This window comes from Triticum urartu, chromosome 7 (genome assembly GCF_003073215.2).
Source record: "Triticum urartu cultivar G1812 chromosome 7, Tu2.1, whole genome shotgun sequence".
NCBI classification, from domain to species: Eukaryota; Viridiplantae; Streptophyta; class Magnoliopsida; order Poales; family Poaceae; genus Triticum; species Triticum urartu.
This window is the reverse complement of record NC_053028.1, coordinates 12,766,983-12,792,281: the sequence shown is the minus strand read 5'-3', so window position 1 is coordinate 12,792,281 and position 25,299 is coordinate 12,766,983. Positions and strand designations below refer to the sequence as shown.

The following is a 25,299-nucleotide window of genomic DNA, read 5'->3' as shown; positions in this document are numbered from 1 at the left end:
GAAAATTTCACGCCGAAGGTCTTAAAACATCTAACGGACAATACTCACCGCGCAAACCGGCTTGACCAATTCTTTACCATTCCACCAGAGCATAAAATGAAAAACAAAATAGCTAGACATATTCCTGCAATAATTTCAATTAATAATATAAAAAATATAGTGATAACAAAAATAAATTGGAATTGGAATTGAATTGACCAAGTTGTAGGTTACCTAGATTAAAGGAATATACGACGTCCAGCTGTGTGCGCTCTTTACCCGAGTGATAGAACCTATTGCCACATTGTTAGTTGAGTCCATGTAATAAGAAAGGCGAGAAAAGAGAATTTCTACTAACCTGTTTTCTAAAGAAGAAGATGGCATAAATACTTATAATAACATGGCATAAAAGTTAGCATAATAGATTCAATTTGCCCGTGCGTTGCAACGGGTGTGGTACATATTGTATAGGCTCAACATCAATCATATGAACATCATCATGCACATCAAGCAGCATTATTGATTTCTTATTTACCGTTAAATCACTCATGTTCTTCTTCTTTCCTGATCCAACTTCGCCACTGACATCAATGGCACACCTAGCTCACAAACCCAACCTTCCACATCCACACGCCAATTTTAGGGTTTTCTTCTCCATCCTTTTAGATTCACCATCAATCAATAACAACAACGTAGGAAGAATTACCGTATACACCAAACTCCTCTACACTCAGTGCAAGTTACCAGTCTGACCACGACCTCTCCTGCCTCACCTCCATGCCTCCATGTTGCGCGCCCTTTCGGCCACCACGGGCCGAGGCTGCCACGGCTGTCACATGTGTCGTTTGATTTGGATCCAAGAATCAAGATGACAACCATTATCATACAGATAGATTATATACGACATACTAAATGCAGAAGTGGTAACATCACAATTATCAAAAAGTCACCATATTGATAAAGTACATTGTATACCACATACCAAATGAGAAAGCTACGCCTACGAACTGAACTGAAACAACAAGTTAATCTGTCATATTGTGCATTAAGGAACTCTACACAAATTAAATTTGAATCCAAAAATAACTAACAGCAGTCGTATCATTAAGAAGAAAATTCTAATTAAGTGAAAGGACGCATGAGCCATCGCCGGTATGCACAAATGTGTCTCCAACAGACTCTTTGAGGTTGCTAAGCATGCACATCTAGTTGGATACGCTAGGTCTAAAGCAGGGTGTTAGTATGTTGATCAGTGACGCCTCGCATTGACGAGTGCCCAACACACCTGCTCGCCCATCATATTTCCCAGACTATGAGCCAATTTTGTTTCTTTTTTGCCCTGTGCAACCGACTTCTCCAGCCTCCAATTCTCTAATTCAATTAATTTAATGTCAGGTTATGGCTGCATAATCCTTAGTTTTTAAAGTCAATCTCGACTTGCCTTGTAGAAATTAGAACAACGTTTGTATGGCTCAACCACCAGCTAATAAGAATTCAGGCTTTTGTCTATCTTCAACTAATCTGAATGTAATACTTTCTGAAATCAACTGACTGCAACAAAGATGAAGCCTAATTAAAATGAAACCTAATTAACATTTGTCCTTCCTCGCCAAAATATATTTGCTCTTCAATTCGATCCAGTCGTGCATCGTTGTAGATGATTCCATGAAAGATGGGCTCCTTACTCCGCTTTCGATCAACAAAATTTGAAGCACAAGAAATCCTATGGACAACATCACCATAATTATCTGCAATATCATAATGTTGTAAACTGAACAATGGTGAAACTGGCTATAATCACTCGGACCACAATGTATATGTCAAGGGCATGTTAATTTTACATAAATGATGGTTGAGATTCATGACAGGAAAAGAAGTCTGGTTGAACAGTTCTGAGATCTTTGTGTTATACTACCTCCGTTCCTAAATATTTGTCTTTCTAGAGATTTCAACAAGTGACTACATACGGAGAAAAATGAGTGAATCTACACTCTAAAATATGTCTATATACATCCGTATGTGGTAGTCCATTTGAAATCTCTAAAAAGACAAATATTTAGAAACGGAGGGCGTGGTGTGCGCTCATAGCTGTATAATCTAATTAAAACAGACATACCATTTTTGGTATCACATAATGTACAAAGAAAAAAGATCTAGATAGCCAACATTCTTGGTTAAGCATAGATTAACTCTAACCAATTTCCATGAAAATCTGGAAGGATATGGGTGTTTTGACTCAAGGCAGAAAGAAAAAGGCATACTTTGTTCATGTGACATCAAAAGCAATGTCTTCTTCATCAACTCATATATGGACACACCTCGATAATTTGAGATGAATAGTATACACCTTTACACGGTACATCCTCAAAGGTAATCTACATCATGTCAGAAAAAGGTAATCTACATTGGGAGAAACATGCAACTTACTTTCAGAAGCAGCTTGATTAGCAAGAAAAGGGAGCCGCAATATGGTTTTGAGCAATGTAATCAAGTAAAGCGCCAGTTGCACTTTGGCCACATTCCTTGAGCCAAAACTCAGGTATCATCGCTGGATCTGCAATGAAAAGATAAGCATTAAAATTTCAAGAAATAAAAGCATTAACTTAACATAACCAACATATGATTGCGGAGAGCAAACCACATACAAAAATTAATAGAGACGTTGGCAAGGAAGTAAAATATATGAAGGAAACTACACCAGACAAAAATAGTTCCCCAACACCAGGGATAAATAGCTTATTCTTTGAAAAAGCCATGTGGCATGTAAATGTTCCGCAAACCAAGACCATGCAATGGAATATTGCTTCTTCCTCAAATACCGCAGAAAAAATGCTCCACATAATCTTGTGCATTGTGTACCTATCTTAGGCTTGTACATATTATTTTTCTCTATCATTGCATCAATACACAAGTTTTTACGTCTTTTTTTGGGACAAATGTTTCACATAAATAAATGTGAAGCTTTAGAAGGAGTCATAGTTTCTTTAGAAAAACATAGGGGAACCGGCACCTACTTTCAACTTTAAACTCTGCATTTGGCACACTTTCCATGACTCCAAGACACCCGGCATAAGCATCATAAGTGAAGTTCCAACATGAGTCCCGGGAAGCAAGCCTAACTCCTAAACATTGGAGGTAAACACCATTACAAAATGAAATACTGGAAATTAACATCACATACATTTATTATCTTACTTCTAACATAAAAAACTACAAAGAAAGCACTTAGGTAATCGATTGTATCTTTGTTCACTCATGAAAACACTTTGCATTAATAGCTTAAATAGTGTCACATTAAATGAACTGCAAAACTGATCTGCTTGCCTTTGCAGAAGTAGGTGTCAAACCAGAACATAGATGATGACGAGGAAACACAATCAAGTGTCCTATTTGAGTTGTATAGAATGGCGTATTAGAAAATTAAGAACTACAAATGATACATCACCTTTAGTGAAAAAAAGGAGAAATGGATAAGCATTCAACCTGTTTTTGCGTAGCTCTCTTCATAAAGGTCTCCCAAACTTTCCGCCCAAAAGACTTCACCCCTTCCACATGGTTCCATACCACATGGTTTTAACTCCCTCCGCTGCTCCATGTGTGATAAGCTGCGGGTTTCATCACCAGTTTCCCTAGAAAAAAAAGAATGAAAGGAAACTTGTTAGAAATTCAGCTCATAGCTTATTACAAGCTTAGAGAGGTTGTGAGTTGAAACTCACCTATATAACATAAACCAAGATTTTTGTAGATTTTCCTTTACCCATAAATGTTTTAAAAGGTAAATCAATACGATACAATCAACGCCGGTAACTGTAAAATACACAGCAAATGTTGTCTACCGATCTTAAGAAATAATTCAAAACTATTTATCTGTATTCTAGGGAGAAACTCCCACCATAAAATTGCAATACCGGTGAACTGTGAGAATTAATTCACTCGACTTGGTCAAGAACCCTATGGTCCATCCACACGATGATGCCCCTTCTTGAATCGCCATTCCAAGAAACCAAGACAGGGGAACCATCAGCACCCACAACAACTGCAAGCACCATCCTCTGTTATTAAGTTGGTAAAGCTCTACTCGCCTAACACAAAATTCTACATTCAAATTACTGAATACACACGGCTAATGTGGAGAATCAACAAAACCCTAATTTACTACTATCAAGTGCCGCCAAAGTGTAGAAACATAGTTACAATGAGATTGTTGATGGGCGGTGGATGCTTACGGTGGAGAACTTTGTCATGACCTTGTGGGAGGGGCAGTGGAAGCCGACGTAGGCGAAGCTAGGGCCGCTGGTGCGCACGAACTCGATGCCGACAATGCGGCCGATGGAGCCGAACACGACCTCCACGTCGTCCGCCGACACGCCCTCCGCCAGCCCGCCCTCGTCCAACAACATGACCTATCTGCAAAAAAAATTGAAATGCAACAATCATATAATAGTACATATGAGGCTATGATGAAGTGTAGACAAGGAAACTGACTATGATTTACTGCCATAATCTACTAACAGTGGGCTCCAGATCGACAAACAAGGCCCTTGAAACATGTTTCCTGAACATGTTAAATGCATCAAACAAAAAGCAAAGACACTTGTTAGTATGAATTCTTGAGAAAATTGTTAGTAGGATTTAAGCAAGGTGCGCTATCAATTCATAAACAGTACCCAGATGCCTCATGCTCGCTAAAATTAAACCAGACCAACAGATCATCTAACAAAAATCCGTGAACATTACACCTTTCATGATTTGCCAATGCAATTCTGAAAAAAAACAAATCAACAACAAATGATATAAAATAGTAACAGGCTGCTGCCTTTGGGCTGTAGTTAATTTAGCTGTTAGAAAGTAAACTTGTTAGAAATTCAGCTCATAGCTTATTACAAGCTTAGAGAGGTTGTGAGTTGAAACTCACCTATATAACATAAACCAAGATTTTTGTAGATTTTCATTTACCCATAAATGTTTTAAAAGGTAAATCAATACGATACAATCAACGCCGGTAACTGTAAAATACACTCCCACCATAAAATTGCAATACCGGTGAACTGTGAGAATTAATTCACTCGACTTGGTCAAGAGCCCTATGGTCCATCCACACGATGGTGTCCCTTCTTGAATCACCATTCCAAGAAACCAAGACAGGGGAACCATCAGCACCCACAACAACTGCAAGCACCATCCTCTGTTATTATAATAGAATGCCCGTGCGTTGCCATGGCTTTTGAAATTTTGCTGGAGCTATGTAAATATAAAGCATGTTAAATTTCATGTAGAGAATAGATATCATGGGCCCAATCGAACAATTTAAATCCACTTCACTTGCAATGTTAATTGATAGCAAAAAGGAAATTTGACCTTCTAAAAAAATTGTTACAAATTAAGATCTACTATTTTATGCACTTAAGAAATCTCGCACAATATCAGAAATTTTGTTTTTATCTTCACTGGCATGAAATTCGAGCAAGTATAATAAAAACATCTTCCTGAAGGACCTGAACTCAGTACCCATTATGCACAAGCAATATATGCAGTTAGCAAAAATACTTCACGTCAAAGGGATTAAAATGTCTAACAGAGAATACCCATCATACAAACCGGATGAAGTAATTCTTTACCATTCCACCAGAGCATAAAGAAATAATAGCCAGACAAATCTCGGTAATTTCCTAAATTAATATTATTTTGAATATAGTGATAATAGAAGTAAAATATATTCGTATGGTCACAATGCATGGAAATTTGAAGGGAGTGCCATTTGCAATTAACTAAAAAGAAATGTGTGTTTTAGTCGAGCTCGATTGTCGCTGGTCTTCCTCCAAATGTTTGTCTTTTTCTTCACCCGTCGATCCAACCACCTTCACTACGCCACAATAGAGAGCATCTACATCCGAGCACCAAAAACCGCCCCTATACGCCCGGTCGAAAGGCCCAGTCACTAACCGGTCAGAAAAACCGACGCAGACCGATGACTCATAACAACCCTATAGGCATGGGTTGTCACGCACCCATCATATCTAACCAAAATCTGGGGCAGATATAGGAAGGCCGCGTCCGCCACATTAGCCTGGCCCATGCTAGCCCGCGTCGACCCCACTTTGTCCCCACTAAAATCCCCACCCGAAGAAAACCCTAAGTCCACTTCACTTTCAATCCGCACTCCATCGATTCACCTCCACTCCACGTCCATTCCCCTCCCCCTCTCTGTCCCAATGTCGACATCGACGATGCCAGAGGTGACAGATCCGGCAAAGAGGATGACTGGGATGCCTTCGTTCTCGAGGTGGAGGGGGACAAGGAGGAGTTGCCCTCCACATCGCGCTATAGCGGTCGCGGGTTGACACGGGCAACAGCTCCTGCTCAGCTTCGCCCCTTGTCGCTCGCCACTGCAACGCCGATGTTGGTGTGGGCCCGTCCCATACCCACGAACATACTGATCTGATGACCCTCGCAGCCCCTAGTTGAACCCGCCAACCCCCTGCCTTGAACTGATGTACTTGGAAATAATCGTCGTGGACAAGTCAATTCAAGTTTTCTTGAAGCGCAAATTCAAATTCATAAGATTAGATGTTTCTATCTTTAGGGCATGTAAAAGTTAAAACACGGTGAAGAATTCTCGCTTTAAACAAATATCATTGAACTTTTGCTAACATATTACCGACAACAGTATGCAAGACCTGAAAAATAAAACATATCAAGAGTTTTTCTTGATGAAAAAGCAGCAGATTGCTGATTTTCACTTATGAAGCGGTAGAAGAAAACAGTTACAGGGAGCTGGAAAGAAAGAAGAAAGAAATCCATGCAAGGCGCCAGCAACCTCGCCTATAAACATACCAAGAGTAATGTTTCCAATCATTAAATACTTAGTAAATCCTCAAATGCCATCTTACAATCCACCAGAACATAGTAGCATCACATCCTTCTTATTTCACAGTCCTCGTATCATTCTAGATATAGGTTTATGTCATTGTGTGAGATTTTCTTAGATGGATCACACCAGTAAGCTTAGCTATTTCCAATATCACCAATCGAACATATAAAAAGTGTATCAACTTACATAGTATAACAAAATTGGGTCTTCTCAAACTTGCTATATCGACCAAAAATTACCAATTTGCCCGCTGTTAAGGAAGTAGAATAAGTGTCACTGGTCCCAGCAGTATATTGTATACTCTACGTTGTCAGTGCTAGCACGACCAACATGATCACAGTGGCAAAACCCTCTGAGCTTGTCGTTACCACCGGTCCACCGCAACAGCCCATGCTCTCAATACTTAGTTCATTGAGTTGTGTCATTAACCATTACGTAGTTCATGAAAATAGCAACAATATTATGACCTGGATATAGTAAATTAGTAGGCTAACATAATACAAAGGTAACATGAGATTACCTCAGCAATATCTTAATTATGTTTTCATCAAAGATCTACATGCTTAAATTTCTGCATTCTGATTAGAAAAACTAAAGGCTCTTTCTTTAAGTATTGACACCTGATCACACGCCTCTCAAATTTCCAGCTAGGCATTTGCTTAGTTGTTATGATAATCCTGCTAGTACAACTATGAAAAATAGGAATCACCATGGAAGAAAGAAACACCACCAGTAATGAGGCCCTTAAGGAATCATGACATGACCTGAATCTGATCTGCTACAAGATATTTGTCCTTCCTCATATTCAGATCAAGTGGCAAAACTCCAAACGAAACGATGTACGCATGAAAGAAACACTATTTTTGGCATTTGCTAAATAATCATGGGAGTACATAGAAAACAGAAGATGATTTGGGGCTTCAGGGTCCAGTAGTATATATATTGCCTTTTGCTTACGTGTTTGATGTGACGAAGCCGATGAAGAAAAATGCAATGATTCCAAGTACGATTTGTCGGGTTTGTAAGGGAGCTTCGCGTGCCTTACTCATAAATTGAAAACCCCCAACGATTGTAATGGGAGATGTCCTCCAAAATATTACAGGAATGGACCTTTGAGAAGCCCAGTAGAAACAAAGGTGAAAAGATGGAGATGTAGTCACTTCATTGTCAGACTCATTATTAACAAAAACAAAGGTTGGTAAAAAAAGAGTGGCTATCTATAGTCTCCAAGTCTTGGTTTGATTTACCTGAACAAAGGCTACAGAAAGAATATACCAGCATAACACCTATCTGCAGCAGCTTTCCGCGGAGTTTCTGAAAATGCATAGCAGAAGGACAAGCAGATTGTCAGATACCAAGCAACTTGTCATAATAATTTGCATGGGAGTTCAAAAAATTGTGTGGGATCTCCATTGCCTGGGTAACTAAACCAGGAGGTTAATATTCCAAACTTCTCTACCAAGCTATATCATTTTGGTAGCTTATTTGTGCTTTCTAATTACATGGTTGACCAGCTAAGAAATGATTTAGAGTTAGCTTGTACTATTTCCTCCAGAATTGCTCCGTGCAAATTGAATCAATCATCAATTAGAAGAAAAATATCAGCAAAATGTGATTATTTAGATGTCCCAAGAGGCGGTGGTTCCGTGGGCTACTCCCATAAGTTGAGCACCACCATGCCGGCGTGTACGATGAGCACGGCAGTGCCGACGTTTTGGAGAAAAAGGGTTCTCCAGCCACATGGACCCACCAACACCAATTTATTACATCAAAGAGGCTTACCAAGTCAACGACCCTGTTGTGTTCTTGGCTCTTGAACTTTTCTCTCTAGCATTTTGGCGCTTATAGCGTGTTCTTGCTTATAGTAACTAACCAACTGAATCAAAATAAAAAAAAAAAAAAAAAAAAAAAAAAAAAAAAAAAAAAAAAAAAAAAAAAACAAAAAAAAAAAACAAAAAAAAAAAAAAAAAAAAAAAAAAAAAAAAAAAAAAAAAAAAAAAAAAAAAAAAAAAAAAAAAAAAAAAAAAAAAAAAAAAAAAAAAAAAAAAAAAAAAAAAACCCAAAAAAAAAAAAAAAAAAAAAAAAAAAAAAAAAAAAAAAAAAAAAAAAAAAAAAAAAAAACGTAAAAAAAAAAAAAAAAAAAAAAAAAAAAAAAAAAAAAAAAAAAAAAAAAAAAAAAAAACAAAACAAAAAAAAAAAAAAAAAAAAAAAAAAAAAAAAAAAAAAAAAAAAAAAAAAAAAAAAAACAGAAAAAAAAAAAAAAAAAAAAAAAAAAAAAAAAAAAAAAAAAAAAAAAAAAAAAAAAAATAAAAAAAAAAAAAAAAAAAAAAAAAAAAAAAAAAAAAAAAAAAAAAAAAAAAAAAAAAAAAAAAAAAAAACCAAAAAAAAAAAAAAAAAAAAAAAAAAAAAAAAAAAAAAAAAAAAAAAAAAAAAAAAAAAACTTACCATTCCCACTGTCTGTAACAATCATAGCACATCTAGCAATCAATCGCTAGCAACAAGCATAGCACTGTCTACAACAAGCCTAACATGCCCACTTTTAAAGGACACAACACTACAGAGCTCACAACAAACAGTTCACGTTGTGTAGAACTTCACAGCTTAGGTGGCGTCCGACAAACAAACTGCACATCAACAAAAATTGGAGCTCACCTTGGTGATTGGCAGTCAGGGCATCCACCTCGCTCGCGGTGCTCGAGATAGGCGGCCGACGAATAGGATATTAAACACGGCGACCGGGAGGAAGGGTCACGGCTGAGGTTGACGAAGCAGTGTACGGAAGCGGCATCCGGAGGTTGAAGATGCAGTCGACGATGATGTCTGTGGATGCATCAGCTTGCAGCTTGCAGCCTCAGACTTGACCTCGACGTGCAGCGATGAGGACCGGAGGGCACTGGTCGCCTTAAGCTTTCCCCCGCCTACTGCACTGGGGACACCTCACTCTCTCGCCAACGCTGGCGCTACCAGCTCGTGTTGCAAGCTCCGCAACCGACCAACAATCATCGCGACAGTCTCCGGTCACCGCCAATGTCCGGCGGTGTGGGCCCGACGGCGGGGGGCATCGCGCTGCCATCGATGGGGCAGCCGCACCCGCCGCTACACCCGAAGCCCACCTCGCCCACGGCGCGCCCGCACCACCACTACTACCTCTTCTCGGGGCATCTAGGAAAATAAATGCATCCGACAGACTAACAACTTTCAGGAAATTAGACAGATGACTGGACAGAGATAAAATTATAAATTCTTTCCATGAACCAAGACTTCGAAGCAAGCAGGAATAAACTATAGCCAGCACAGATCATGTAATGTTAATTGTGTCAAGAACTAAATTTTCCTTGGTTGTGAGCGAGATTGTCAGCAAATTAGCTTGAATTGTACCTGCATTGCCACAGTGAACCCTCCTTCGGATTGGGGTCATAGGCCTCAATATGTTTGGTAGTCTTATTGGTGAAGTAGCCTACAAAGAGATTGTTTTGAGCGAAATGGAAGGTGTACAGTGCCTTGGAGAAGTACTCGGATTTGGGTAGGATCTCATGATAAATTCCACCTATAGAGTAAAATATCAAAAATTACTGTCGCGTTCTCTGAAATCTGAATGAAAATATGGAATATGACACGCCTTTACTCCTCACCCATTCTGTTATACACGAACTGGCTTCTCTTGGTGAATTGTTCCAACTCCCAGGTCTGCACATCCAAGTAGATCGGGCTGTAAATGAATGTCCAAAAAATTATGAGGCTGTAATTGGAGATGAATATACACCAATTAGATAGCTGTGACTGAGAGTCTGAGATAGATGATGCACTGACATATGTACCAGCCGGCCGGCACCTCCGCGGAGATTTAATGAAAGACATTAGACATGATTGCACGGTATGTCAATTTTTGATATTGAATAAGATTCCTATGCATCTTGCATTAGCAGCATCAGGGAGGGACGAAGCTACATTACTCTCTCGCCGTGATTCAATACTGGTCATACATGTAGCTCTCTTCTGCTTTGACATTGACCAAAACTACTGCACCTAATTACACTGGTCATACATGTACGTTCACATAAAGAAGAGAACGAAGCATCTCACTAATTTGACTACAAGAGGAAAAATACGCCACCGCCAATCCAACTCGACATGGCACGAATTCATCATCAGAGCACGTAAATTTCATTAGCTGGTACCATGAACCAAAATGATTAAAGAAACCCTGCATAAGCATCTCTGAAACATCCAACAGAAGACATGTGCACGCATTATGTATTTCAGTACCAATATAATGCAGCACAAATCAAACTATGTGAGGAAATAGACAGGGCTCAAGTGAAAGTCATCTTACCTGAGCCAATCTCTCCTGCCTCCTCGCAATATTCCTCTCCCTGCTAGCTAGCCTTGCTCTTAGCACGCTTGGCCTCAAACTGAAGCCTCAAACTGGTCAGAGAGGGTCTTCTCTCTTTCCTTCTCAGCCTCGGACTTGTGGATACTCTCCATGAGGACCCTCTTGTTCTTGAACATGTTAACCAGCGGCAGATCAACAAAATAGGCCAGGTCATAACCAAAAACTCATCTCGAGTTTGAGCTCTTTATTGAGAATCAGACAAAGAAACATAGAAAATTTAAGAGAAGAGAAAAAATTTACTGGGTGGATAGACTGCCGATCCAGCCGGAGAGGAAGCTATCAGGCACCATGGTCCCAGTTGCGGAAGGCCTCGATGGCAAATAAGAACCCCAGCCGGCAGGGCGGTGCTGAGCAATGGCAAGACGGAGACGTCGACGTGCTCCACGCGCAGCCCCGGGACAGACTACTCGAACACCTCCGCCGCTGGTCAACGACAGGTCAGCTGCGTTGGTGCGTGCATGAGCGAAGAGAAGAAGGTTCGGATCAGAGAACGTACTGGCGTAGAGGATGCCTTGCAGAGAGAGCCCCTCCTCGAGATGCTCAAGCCATACCATACTGCATCCCGCGCAGCCGTCGTTGACCACCGAACCAAATCGTCCCACTTCGACCCGCTTCAGTAATTATACTCCAGTTCAAAGCAATAGTTGGTTGATTTCCAGTTAAATTATACTCCCTGCTTGGCAAACTGAAACTATGATTATCCTAAATCCTACTTCTAGAGTTGCTGCAGATCAACAGCTGCTCTGAGTACAAGAACTCTCCCCCTATCTGCAAGATCAGCAGTACAAACAGTACATTTTTTGAGTATATTTTCAAAGTACTTCAAGCAGGATAATTGAAGTTACTGAAATTTTACTAAAACTGTGCCTACGACTACATCTCCTACTCATAATCTGTACCCATACTCATACAAATAAACTGAACCCTACTCCTAATCTGTACCCAAGCAGTACTCCAAATTTAAAGGGAGGAGACAGGGGAAGCTACCATGCAATGGAGATGCTAGCGAAGAGGAGCATCGTCGAGCAGGGTGTCCTCAGAGCAGATGTTCGTCGTCGAGCATCACCTGTTCGAACCAGGTGACTGCTTATTCGAACCAGCAGACTTAACCTTTTTATTTTGCTACAATTTTTATTAACATTTATCCAGATGCTATCAAGTTACAATCTTTAATTTCCAGTCTACCATGATAGAGCTGATATTACCACTCACACTCACTTTCTGTAGTCAGTGTATAACTTGACATACACCTTATATTGGAAATAGACCATATATTGATAGTGAATATGTTGTCCTGCAGTACAGAGCCCTACATAAATGGTAATCAAACATTACAAAGAGGTCAGAGTTTGCTGATTGCTCCCAGGTCAAAAAATGTTTTAAATGTTATAACAGCACATTAGGCTAATCATCATATATGATTCAATTGCCTCTAATTATGGGAACCTCTATTTCGAATCATCTTGCTCCGTACTATGATTGCTTGCTCTTCAAAGGGAACTCATCTTTAAATTCCTTAAAACATGTCTCAGGCATTTATTTTTCTAGCACCTGACATAATGATGCAAAGTTTGAGATAGAAAATGCTAAGAAACCACATAAATTTTATTTTAGTTAAGATCGCTTCCAATAATAGAAATGAACTACAGATCAAAAGGAGAAGTAAGCTTACTTAACTGGAAGTAGCATGAAGATGAGATGATGAAACTATTATTATTGCCACATTCTTCTGACGGATTCCTGCATACCACACCTGACCACAACCAAGACGATTAGGACATGCATCTCAAATACAAGTTACAGGAATCTTGCAACCGTAGGGGTTCTCCGGCTGCTCAGAATACAACAGTGATGGTGCAGACTGGTAGTGGGAAGGCGCCGCCAAAACAATCAACCTCAATGGCGGCCAGTCATCCTTGATGGTGGCAGTTCCAACTCGGTGCTCGATGGTCGTCGGCAGCGGCAGTACCCAGAGTTCTCAATGGAGGCAGTTCCTGCTCATACCCGGCGGCAGTGCCAGTAGCCCTCAAGAATCAGTATCGGCAGTAGAAAATGACGCATGTGTGGCATCAATGCCTACAGCGTTGTTTACATCATGTCACTCATCTCGTGCAGTGCACCACGACCCGCCGATGTGTCGTCCCGTGCCTCCTTCCTGCCTCGGCACTACGCTGCCGCCACGCCGACTCCCATGTGTTGCCTGGATCTGACCGACATGGGCCCCAAGTGGCAACCTGGCCTCATCCGCGCTCGGATCCGGCCGCTGACTTTCCTAATGTGCGCCCCTCCCCCCCTACAGAAACGCATGCCGCCACTTCACCTCGAGCACTCACGGCCAACTCCAAGCCCTTCGTTGCAAGCTTCGTGTTGGATCCGAGAGACTGCTGCAGCGGCGGCGGTCTCGCGCGGAAGAACGCAACGCAAAGGTCCGGCACGGAGGACTGCATGGCGGCCGGCGGCCAGAAGAGCACGGGCGCTGGTGGCGATCAGATGCGAAGCGGTGGGGGCGTGGGCGATCGATAGGAAGGGGATCGTGGAGTCGAGCTGGAGGGGGGGGGGGGGGCGCGGGGGCGTAGGAACGAATGAAGGCGGCGACTCGTGCGGGCAAGTGCATCGAGGGCACGAGGGTGCGAGCGTCTGGCGTAATTTCGTAGGTTAATCGTGTTAGTTCGTTTTAGGTCTTTTTTCTAGCTGTGAACCGGCGCGGTTCAGAATGGGCGTAGTTGTATCTTGACGTTTTTTTTATCGGTTGGAAGGTAAGATGCGGGGGAATGGTGGAAAGCCGGAGGTGGGACGAAGTATCAAAAAAAACCAGGGAAGGTGGACGAAAATTGACCGGCGGAGACTACCAACTGCTCCATTAGGAATAGAGATACATGTATCAAATCTAGAACCTGAATTCATGGCCTTTGCATGACATTGTTTGTGCACAAGGATTCAACTAAAAAACGTATACATGTACATATGAATGTTTTAGGATTGCCTGTCTAGCTGTCTTAGTTTGCTGTGTACAAGAGTGTTCCAACATGATTTGTATATAGCAAAAGAATGTATAATAAGACAACTTATTTAATGTATCTTCGTCTCGAACCCCAATGATAAAGTCAAATATGTATTGGAGTGCATCTTCCATGGCATGCATTGGTGGGGGCAGAAGATCCATGGGTGCAGGCACATCCTCCTAGGGCGCGGGAACACCCTCCTGGGACGCGGACGCACCCTCTTGGGGTGCGTAGGGTGCGTGCGCAGCGTTCCCAATGATCGCCTCCATGGGATAGAAAATTTATTCTTGATCGGAAATTGCTGATGGGATATCTGTGAACTTGGGTGGGTGGTGAAATAGGACGCAGTTGGAGTTGATCATTTTGTTCTTATGACATCTAATTTTCTGGAGAGTTAATATTGCCTTCCAAATGATGAATGTCGTTTAATTAAAGCCGTTATTCATTTCCTTGTAGAAATTATTTTCAATTGTGGACGGATCAGATCTTTCTCCCAGTATTAGATAATATCTTCCCAATCCTATTATATTTCAGCCCACTTATTTTGTGAATACAACAGAAAAGGAAATATTGAGTATAAGATGAGGGCAGGGAGGAATCGTGGGGCATGTACTCGGAAGGTGCCCCATATCCTTCCATAATTACAAGTTTCCATAACAAAAACAATAGGATAATATGCCATAATTTTATTTTGGTTGCATGCTCCACCAGGCAAATGAATCAACGCCGGATTATATATTTCCTAATCTGTGTCTCCTTTCCAAACTTTACCTCCAGAGATATAGAAAGAAACACCACATATATTTCCTAATCTAGGTCAAACACGGGCGTCCGAGATATAGAAAAAAACACAACGTTTTTCTTCTTCTGTTTTTGTCCTACTCAACGCGATCATCTGGCTGATGCATATGGCAGTTCTTGATTCCGAGTACAAAATTAATTATATTTTCTTTGGAATGCCATAATTCCTGATAGCATGCGATGACATCTGTCAAGGTCAACGTGTTTTCCTTTTTGCGCTACACTGTATATTAAAAATATTTGAACCTACACTAAAAGAGATTCATACGTGTAGAGAGTATGATGGTAGACACGTTACCATTAGAAGTCCATTTTTGACAGTTGAGGACTTCACAGTATATGGCGACGAAATGTGACGACAGTTTTAAATAGATTTTTTTATTGAATATGACATATTATTAAACCAACAAGACATAAGCGTTCATACATTTGTATATCTAAGACGCTTCAAAATGTGACAATTGGCAACGGAATGTTGCATGCAAAGCGTTCATACATTTGTATATCTAAGACAAACTGCGCACTTGTGTACACAGATATTCTAGCATCCATTGTTCCTAGCTTGAAGAATATCCTTGATGTATGCACGCGTTTCATCAAGTGTCATGAGGCTGGCTTCTTGGATATCTACGATAAAAATAAGTGTTTTAGTGACATAGTATTACAGAAAAAATACATTGACAACAAATCCTATATACTTAAGAAGTTCACCCCCACTATGTTATTTATCTAAACATGCAAGCTGTCCACATCAGCATTTGGCCACGTCATCCATTCTCCACCACAGCAATGCGTCCGCATGCAGCCGTGAGACATGGGATTTCTTCCACCGCTGTATTAATACGACCCATTCATCTCCGCTCCTTCGCCATTGATTTCCATACCAAATAATGTTCATCTTCCCCAACCTTCATGCTTCCGTCCTCAGCACAACGATTAGAAGATTACGATTACGATGCTGGTGACGATTAAATTGAAATCACCGCTGTCGGCGCCCATCGCCTGCCTGTCAGGTAGGTCTCGAGGAGGAGGCATAGTGTGGAAGGTTCTAGAACTAGCCAACCATCGATAGGAGACCCAGCAACCCGCCTCCGTCGCTCAGCCGCTGTCCGCGGAGTCGCCCTTTTTCTCCTGCCTGACTCTGTTTGGCATCACCCAGTCCATCAAGATCTTCATCACTGGTATGTCTCTCACTCACTCTCGCGCCTCACCCGTACATGGGCATCTGCCACCGGCTTGACCTGAGCTCTCCATCACGGGACACTACCGGCGGGATGGGACGCGAAGCAGTTCATGGGGTATAGGGGATGCCATCATCGCACTCGGCCACCGTCACATCACTTGCCGTTGTCATCAGCTTACAAAGAGGGTTCATAAAAACCCTCTTCACCACGGCTCCGAGCTTTGCCTATTAGGTTAATGATGTTTCTTCTCTTGATTATTCTAGCTATTGGAAATGCAGGATCTCTTGATATTTAGTCCTTGATCTCACAAGTAGTACCTTTTTGATAAATAGTGGTAACCTACATTATTTGGTTCATTTCTTGAACCACTTTCAGTAGTTGTTAATTGATTTTAAGTCAAGATTCAAGTTTTAACAGAATCTGTAGAACGCACATCATGGTTCAGTTATTGATTAAAGGTACAGTAAATATAAGAGAAGCTGCAAGTGCATTATTGCTGAAATCTCTAATGACATAGAGGTGTAGCCATGTTGGTGATATTGATTGACCGTGAAGATCAAGGGCAGAACCAGATTTGAAGCATGCTCTTCGCTGACCATTCTAAATTTGCTATGTGATGTTAATGAACATAATTTGTTTCTTATCTCTATACATCTTTACTGGTCCGATAAGGTATACTACAGGGTTACCATGATACATGATTTTACCAGAAACGAAAATTCTGGAGTACAATTGTTTTCGGACAGTGTGTGTTAATTAGAAGGATGCGTCGACTCAGCGCTCCTTGAGCACCTATGAAGCGTTTCATAATGTGGTTCCTCCAGGTTGTTGTGGATGCACCATGAAGATCCATGTCTCACTTGCGTATCATAGACATTTGCCGACCCCATACTACTTTCTTCTTTCGATTATAACCAGGATTTGTTCCTGGCCAGGTAACTACTCTCTTACCTTAATCCTCTATTATATCACTCAAATTAGCCTGCCATTTGCTTCCTTCATGTATGTTTCTCTTATAGTGCCGGCAGAAATTTGAAGTTCCCACTGCCTGGTACAATATCTTGCTACTTAATGTGAGGTTATCCTATATCATTTATTGATTATTATTATTTTCCTTGCCTTCTGTAATTATGTTGGCACATGAATGAATGTTTGCAGTATTTGCCATCCCATCAATTCACCTTTATTGATGTTTCTTTAGGGTTACTGTTAAACTGTGCTATCTGGTTTTCTACATCAGAACAACAAAACATGGATGGTTATGGTACATGCAGGGCTTGAGTTTCATAATTCATTTTCATGCACACTATAAAAAGAAAATGAAAAGATAACATCAGACTGTCGAGCAATCATTGAGCACTGCAAGTTGTTTCCCTAGCTCTATGGGATGTCGTATTTACTACTTTCCTTACAGTTGTCGAAGCACACTTTGTCCCACCGTTGTGCCTCACTTTCCTAAGAGATCTTGCAGCTTCTCCCGATCAGCAATCTTAATGGGGTGGCTATGAACCATAATATTCCGAGTAAATATGAAGAGTCCATTCTCCCATTTCAGTTTCTTTGAAGAATCAAGAATGCCAAGTACAGCCCAGATTCTTATTGTTGCTCTGCTAGGAATAAGAAAGATAAGATCATCTAAGAAGAAAATTTCTAGACAAGGTATGACCTACAGCTATAAGCCTTTCAGAAAAAGTTATCATTCCAGTATAAAAAAATAAAATTTAGTTCTATTTATGTACAGTACTGCTTCCTTAGTAGTTTAAACAACTATATCAATGTATGCTATTTATGTACAGTACTGCTTCCTTAGCAGATTAAACAACTATATCAATGTATGCTATTCATGATGCCTCTCTCAATGTTTGTTTGGAACATATATCTTAGGTAGAGCTCAGAGATCTACTTTACCTGTAAATGTATTCAACATTTCAAGCCATATTTTACTTTCATTCATACAGTAATCTGCCTTTCTTTGAATCTGCTCATCGAAACTACCAAGTCCCGCAGCAACGTGCGGGGTATCATCTAGTTTAAAATAGAACACAGCCCCTACCTTGTAGATGATGATCATCATCATTAATGTTAGGAGAGAAGAAGAATGTGCTCTCCCTCATAGTTTGCAAGCATTGTTGCCTCTGGTTTACCTGTATGTAACAACAAGCTTCCCGAACAGATTATCAGTGCATTGCAAATGGTAGAAGTGACGACCAACGTGCTCTTCACGTACACATAAGAAAATTATCTGCCGTCTACAACCAAATACAAATGTTAGTATATGCTTGCAGCAATAAAACTACAAAAAGAAGCATATGGAAACGTGCAAATTGTAAATGACGCTTATCGAAAGTTCATGAGACCAATCTCGAGGTAAGGGACGTGGCGTTTATATATTGAATCCCACTGATATTGTATCCTGCCAACATAGGCAAGAATAGAAACCACATTCGCAAAAATATAATCACAATGAGGCACTGAGTTGTACGGAGTAAAATGCAAGACCAAAGTTAAAGATTATGCACCAGTGATGCTTTTGTCCCGTAGCGAGAATATGACTTCAAACGATGGGAAGCACAGGGGGCAAATTGTCGACGTTATCCGTTGCGCCAACATCATAACCTCGGTCCTAACATGTAGTGTGACGACAAAGTCCATGGTTAGATACCAGAAATGGCCATCGGGTATTTCCATGGGGTTGAACCCGACGAGATTGAAATCATAGGGCACACCGGTCTGTAGCATGTTGTTGAAGCGAATTGCTTGGTTGTTGTACGCAATCGCTTCCATCTTTGTTCCCTAATATTTTTTTATGAATCATAACAATAATGAGGAAACAAAACTGTTTATCAAACATGTATTTAAAAAATGTGGGCTATCAAGTAGTGATGATTAATGACTTACATGTTGATCGAGTAGTACGCACTGAAGGTACAAGTTTCCCATGCCATTCTCCTTGATTTGCGCGTTCCACGGGACCCTAGCATGAATGATCCGGCAATTTTGATATATATGCTCCATTTGGATACGATGAAAAGTCAAGTTCCTGTGTGTAGAATAGAAAGAACGGATGAGGTAAATTATTGAGCGGTGATGACAAACAGCCATACAATGTGATTATTCTATCTTGCCTGTTCATTGGAGGGATGATGGGTTTTCTAACGATAGGAACCAGCGGCGATGCCATCACCCTCTTAGAGGTGATCGATCCGTATGAGTTTACCATGGTCGTGGAGGAGATGGCTTTTCCTCTGTAGAAAGATGGAGACAAAAATGGTGCTGCAGAAAGATGGAGACAAAGATGGTGTTGTGGGTCTTTTTTATAAGCATAGCGGGCGGCGGGAAAATGAAAAATGAAAAATGGTCAATAATTGGATCTTAATATTCGGCAACCTATTGAAAATTGTGTATTTATCAAGGAAACAGACACCTCAAAATCGGTCCGTGATCAACCCAGCTGATTTGTGATTTGTGATTCACAATATATTTAATTAATGCAAATTTGTGATTTATGATCACTTGCCTTATCAAAACGTAACTGATTTAACACATGCATATACAATCTCAAATTCTTGCCGTAATATATTAATTAGGGGAAATTGACTTTCTTCTTTCAGGATATTTTTAACCTTACTGATATTCTCATTAAGTTATTTTCCTTTTTCCCATTTATATTATGTGCACGTCTCGAACGACCAATTATTTAACGAGGCTAGCTTGGTTCGAGACGTGCAGAAAGTAATCTATCCGTAATGATTTTTGTTGGTTCACTTTAAAAAAAACTGACCGCGTCCGTTTTTGTAAGTACTACGGCAAAACTTCCGTATGATATATACCACAGCAACTTAGACAACAATATTTTTTTAAGCCAAACACTTGAAAGTATGCAGTACTAAGGCTACACTTGGCAGCAAAGAATTTTTTGAAGTTTTCAGAGAATACTCTAGTTTTTCTAGAGACCCACAGTTTTAAATACTTTGACGTGTTTGGTGTCCAAAAAGACTGAAGTTCTATAAACCATAGTATTTCCAAAACCGTGACATTTTCATTGTATCTAAAAAAAGAGGTCCAACCTCTTCTTTTTCCAAAGAGAACGCGAGAGAACGTCATGGAAAGATCTGCTTGCTACCTATGATGTCTGGAAAAAATATGTCTGAAAAATAATAATATGTTATATGTCTATCTTGGAACAGTACCATGTCTATTTTTGCTATCTAAATAGTCTGCGAGTAAGCACTTGTATCGCTGCTGCCATTGCTAAAACATGGCATGGGGCTGAGAACAAACATGCAACTTAAGACAATCTTCTGTTCATCTCAACGTGTAGTGATAAAAGAAAATGACATGGTTGCGGGATAAATAAAAGAAAACTGATTTGAAGGTGGTGGACCTCCTCATGCTTGGTCCTTTGAAGGTGGTGGTGGCTTCTTGTCGCATGCTTGGATATGCTTCATGACCATCTTCGTCAACTGATTTATCTAGTTAATCAAAGTCTGCACCAACATGCTAGTATATTGTTGTGCTTGCAGAATTTCATAGTTGCTGGTACCCCAACCATCTTTCCTGTCTGCATTTGACCCCGTGTCATGCTAGATATCCCAGTCTGAGGGGACATGTGCATGAGGGATGTTTTGCACCTCATGACGTCGGATTAGGTTATCAAAGTGGTTTGTGAAAAGCATGGATGGGAATTGAATAGGCAAGTTATGACTATGCATCTTTAGTTTCTTACACTTTGGTGCGGATCTGTCACCAACATAACAATCTCGGTGCGATTCTTCCTCATCTGCAGTTGACCAAGATCATCAGGGTGAAGCTGAGTCGTTTCTTCCTGATCTTGATGGTTATCCACAGCCTCATCGATGCTGAAGCCAGAGGAACTGTTGGATGACGACATGTCAAAGTAAGCACCAAAGTGAGGGATAACCATTGATGGGGCTGAGGATAACCATCAAGATCAGGAAGAAACGACACAGCTTCACCCTGATGATCTTGGTCAACTAGAAGATGAGGAAGAACCGCACCGAGATTGTTATGTTGGTGAGGGATCCGCACCAAAGTGTAGGAAACTAAAGATGCATAGTCATAACCTGCCTATTCAATTCCCATCCATGCTTTTCCACAAACCACTTTGATAACCTAATCCGACGTCGTGAGGTGCCAAACATCCCTTGTGCACATGTCCCCTCAGGTTGGGATATCCAGCATGACACGGGGTCAAATGCAGCGAGAAAAGACGGTTGGGGTATACCAGCAACTATGAGATTCTGCATGCATAACAACATACTAGCATGTTGGTGCAGACTTTGGTTAACCAAATAAATCAGTTGACGGAGATGGTCGTGAAGCATATCCAAGCATGCGACAAGAAGACACCACCACCTTCAAAGGACCAAGCATGAGGAGGTCTACAGTGTTATTTATATATCTTAGTATGTTAGTTGTTTCATTGCTCCTTAAGAGCATTTGTCAATGTAATCATTCGGAGTCAAATAATGAAGGGTTATTAATTTGCTTGTTGTCTCTTATTTATGCTCGATAACAGTGTGATTTTTAGTTTTCTTTTATTTATTCCAGCAAACATGCTATTGCCATTTTCTTTTATCACTACACATTGAGAATAACATAAGATTGTCTTAAGTTGCATGTTTGTTCTCAGCCTCATGCCATGTTTTAGCAATGGCAGCAGCGATATAAGTGCTTACTCGCAAACTATTTAGATAGCAAAAATATACATGGTACTGTTCCAAGATAGACATATAACATATTATTATTTTTCAGACATATTTTTTTCAGACATCGGAGGTAGCAAGCAGCTCTCTCCACGACGTTCTCTCGTGTTCTCTTTAGAAAAAGAAGAGGTTGGACCTCTTTTTTTAGATACAACGAAAATGTCATAGTTTTGGAAATACTACGGTTTATAGAACTTCAGTCTTTTTGGACACCAAACACGTCAAAGTATTTAAAACTGTGGGTCACTAGAAAAACTAGAGTATTCTCCGGAAACTTCAAAAAATTCTTTGCCGCCAAGCGTAGTCTTAGTACTGCATACTATCAAGTGTTTGGCTTAAAAAATGTTGTTGTTTAAGTTACTGTGGCATGTATCATACTGAAGTTTTGCTGCGGTACTTACAAAAACAGACGCGGACAGTTTTTTTAAAAGTGAACCAACAGAAATCATTACGGATAGATTACTTTTTGCACGTCTGGAACCAAGCTAGCCTCGTTAAATAATTGGTCGTTCGAGACGTGCACATAATATAAATGGGAAAAAGTAAAATAACTTAATGAGAATATCAGTAAGGTTAAAAATATCCTCAAAGAAGAAAGTCAATTTCCCCTAATTAATATATTACGGCAATAATTTGAGATTGTATACGCATGTAATAAATAAGTTTCGTTTGATAAGGCAAGTGATCATAAATCAAAAATTTGCATGAATTAAATATATCGTGAATCACAAATCAAAAATCAGCTGGGTTGATCACAGACCGATTTTGAAGTGTCTGTTTCCTTGATAAATACACAATTTTCAATAGGTTGTCGAATATTAAAGATCTGATTATTGACCATTTTCATTTTTAGTTTTCCCGCCGCCCGCCCAAAAACAAATTTTCTTAACCACTTTTCATTTTCCCGCCGCCCACTATGCTTATAAAAAAGCCCCGCAACACCATCTTTGTCTCCATCTTTCTGCAGCACCATTTTTGTCTCCATCTTTCTACAGAGGAAAAGTCATCTCCTCCACGACCATGGTAAACTCATATGGATCGATCACCTCTAAGAGGGTGATGGCATCGCCGCCGGTTCCTATCGTCAGTCAACCCATCATCCATCCTATGAACAGGCAAGATAGAATAATCACATTGTACGGCTGTTTGCCATCACCGGTCAGTAATTTACCCCATCCGTTTTTCTATTCTACGCACAGGAACTTGACTTTTCATCGTGTCCAAATGTATCATATATATCAAAATTGCTGGATCATTCATGCTAGTGTCCCGTGGAAGGCTCAAATCAAGGAGAATGACATGGGAAATTTGTACCTTCAGTGCATACTACTCGATCGGCATGTAAGTCATTAATCATCACTACTTGATAGCCCGCATTTTTATAGCTCACATTTTTAAAATACATGTTTGATAAACAGTTTTGTTTTCTCATTATTGTTATGATTCATAAAAAATATTAGGGAACAAAGATGGAAGCGATTGCGTACAACAACCAAGCAATTCGCTTCAACAACATGCTACATACCGGTATGACCTATGATTTCAATCTTGTCGGGTTCAACCCCACGGAAATACCCGATGGCCATTTCTGGTATCCATATAAAATATTTGATTAAACTATTGTTTATGGAAGCTTCTCCTGACTGGAAGGGAAGGATGATTCCATATGAGTTGATTTGATCTGTGTCGTAAATGAAAGGGAAGGATGGAAGGTTTGTTGTTTTATATGGAAGGGGATGGAACGTTTGGCTTGGTTCTTGTGATGCATGAATGAAAACCGGTCTCGGTTTTCGGTGGGAGGAAAAAATCGGTGGGGCGAGGGATCGCCTGGTGGGGAGATTGATGGGATGGTGGGAACGAACAAACGATTTACGTACTGAGACACTCGGAGTAGAGATTTACATAGAATTTATCGGGCTTATCAGTTAAAAAAATCAACTACCCCCAGGGTCAAAGTTAGCATGGTGTTCATACGCAAGTTATCAAATCTATGGTACGAATATTACCATGTTATTTACACAAAAAGTCCCCAGCGATGGGGTTCAACAACTTTTTACCTATGTCAAAATATTAAGCTATGTTGTATTACCATGCTATTTTACACAAAAGTAACTAGGATATGTTTTTCAACAATTTGTTTGTCGGGTCAAAACGTTACCACAATGTTTGTAAGTGAGTGATCCATTATCCACGGTGACTGAGTCGGATCCGGTGGTGGGAAGCTCCGGCAGCGCGGCGGTGGTCTGGGTCGAGCTCGGCTCCATTATCCACGGTGACTGAGTTGGATCTTCCTCGAGCTGCAGCGAGAGATGAGACAGACGTATGAGATGGGAAGAGGGAGGGGAGGGACAGGTGGCGGAGGAGCTGCTCATTGGTGGGCACCGGTGCCGAAACGTGGGATTCAGAGAGGGTGCTCCTGGGCTCCTGGCGGCTACGGCAAGCAATGTGGCGGAACATCGATGAAGTGTCGCCGCGGGAGAAGAAAAATAATCGGGCGGCAGGGGGTGTGCACGATGTTGATCAAGCGGCTACCGAGTCGTTCGGATCAGATGTGAAGTCCGGGTCCTTCAAAATTTACCAAAAAATTGAAATACAAAAGAGGTGGAAGAAATATATTTTTTTTGTGGGTGAGGAAGAAATTAACCGATGGAGCATTTAATCTCAGAATTATCGAGGAAGACATGACACAATTGACGGGCCGGGAATCACCATAATCAAAGGGCGGGATTGCGGCTCTCATGAGGACGCGAGGGAAGAAATTAACAGGGCGTGGCACCATTGATTGGGAATTGCCCTAAATTAAAGGCGGGATTGCGGCTGTCAAGGGTAGACCATGCCAAAGCACTACGGCCAAAGGATTTTATCATTTTAAATATGCAAGACAACAAATTACTGGGGATTCCTTTCATCAAATTCTGCCTTGCTGAATCTCCACAGAAACATGCGGGATGCCCTCCAATGTTAGGTTGGAACCCAATTGCCCAAACCAAATAAGGCGCCTTTTATTACAGACGAACAAATTAATCGAGCATATGGAATTCTATCCCTTAGGCCCCAATGAAGGTGGGCATTCAGGGTTGCAGATAGGGCAGTGGTCTAGGCACTGACTCCGCCTCGTAAAACACCGGTCACCATTAAGCTGGCAGCAGTAGCACGTACCATGGTACCCATCTGACAAATGACAAAAGAAACGGCGGATGCAAAATTGCAAGGTTACCTTGCTCTCGCCTGCAGACGTCGACTTGACGATGGTAGCGTTGCTACTTGTGTTCGCCGCATGACCATCTTGGTTGACCACCATTTGCTTATTATCGAGCCACCTACATATTATATTTAACATCAG

General features: G+C 40.7%; 4 long non-coding RNA genes and 1 pseudogene across 6 annotated transcripts; all 5 read right to left on the bottom strand.

The window, feature by feature from the left end:
- Positions 1-717, bottom strand: LOC125524497. The gene is made up of 4 exons (XR_007290771.1): positions 686-717; positions 515-596; positions 214-272; positions 1-124 (listed from the first exon to the last, which is right to left on the bottom strand). It is a non-coding gene; the product is annotated as an uncharacterized LOC125524497 (long non-coding RNA).
- Positions 718-1,451: 734 nt separating this feature from the next.
- Positions 1,452-5,161, bottom strand: LOC125518127 (annotated as a pseudogene).
- A 2,741-nt stretch (positions 5,162-7,902) lies between these two features.
- On the bottom strand, positions 7,903-10,248 carry LOC125523653. Its single transcript, XR_007290334.1, has 3 exons — positions 10,229-10,248; positions 9,503-10,012; positions 7,903-8,164 (listed from the first exon to the last, which is right to left on the bottom strand). It is a non-coding gene; the product is annotated as an uncharacterized LOC125523653 (long non-coding RNA).
- A 52-nt stretch (positions 10,249-10,300) lies between these two features.
- LOC125520398 lies at positions 10,301-12,290 on the bottom strand. Of its 3 annotated transcripts, none has more exons than XR_007288667.1 (6): positions 12,231-12,290; positions 11,740-12,011; positions 11,484-11,666; positions 10,661-11,350; positions 10,483-10,559; positions 10,301-10,397 (listed from the first exon to the last, which is right to left on the bottom strand). It is a non-coding gene; the product is annotated as an uncharacterized LOC125520398 (long non-coding RNA). The 3 variants fall into 3 exon arrangements; XR_007288668.1 differs by having other exon boundaries at positions 10,483-11,068; positions 11,184-11,350; XR_007288666.1 differs by having other exon boundaries at positions 10,483-11,350.
- LOC125520399 lies at positions 12,284-12,746 on the bottom strand. Its single transcript, XR_007288669.1, has 3 exons — positions 12,690-12,746; positions 12,462-12,552; positions 12,284-12,309 (listed from the first exon to the last, which is right to left on the bottom strand). It is a non-coding gene; the product is annotated as an uncharacterized LOC125520399 (long non-coding RNA).
- Between the last annotated feature and the right edge of the window lie 12,553 nt (positions 12,747-25,299).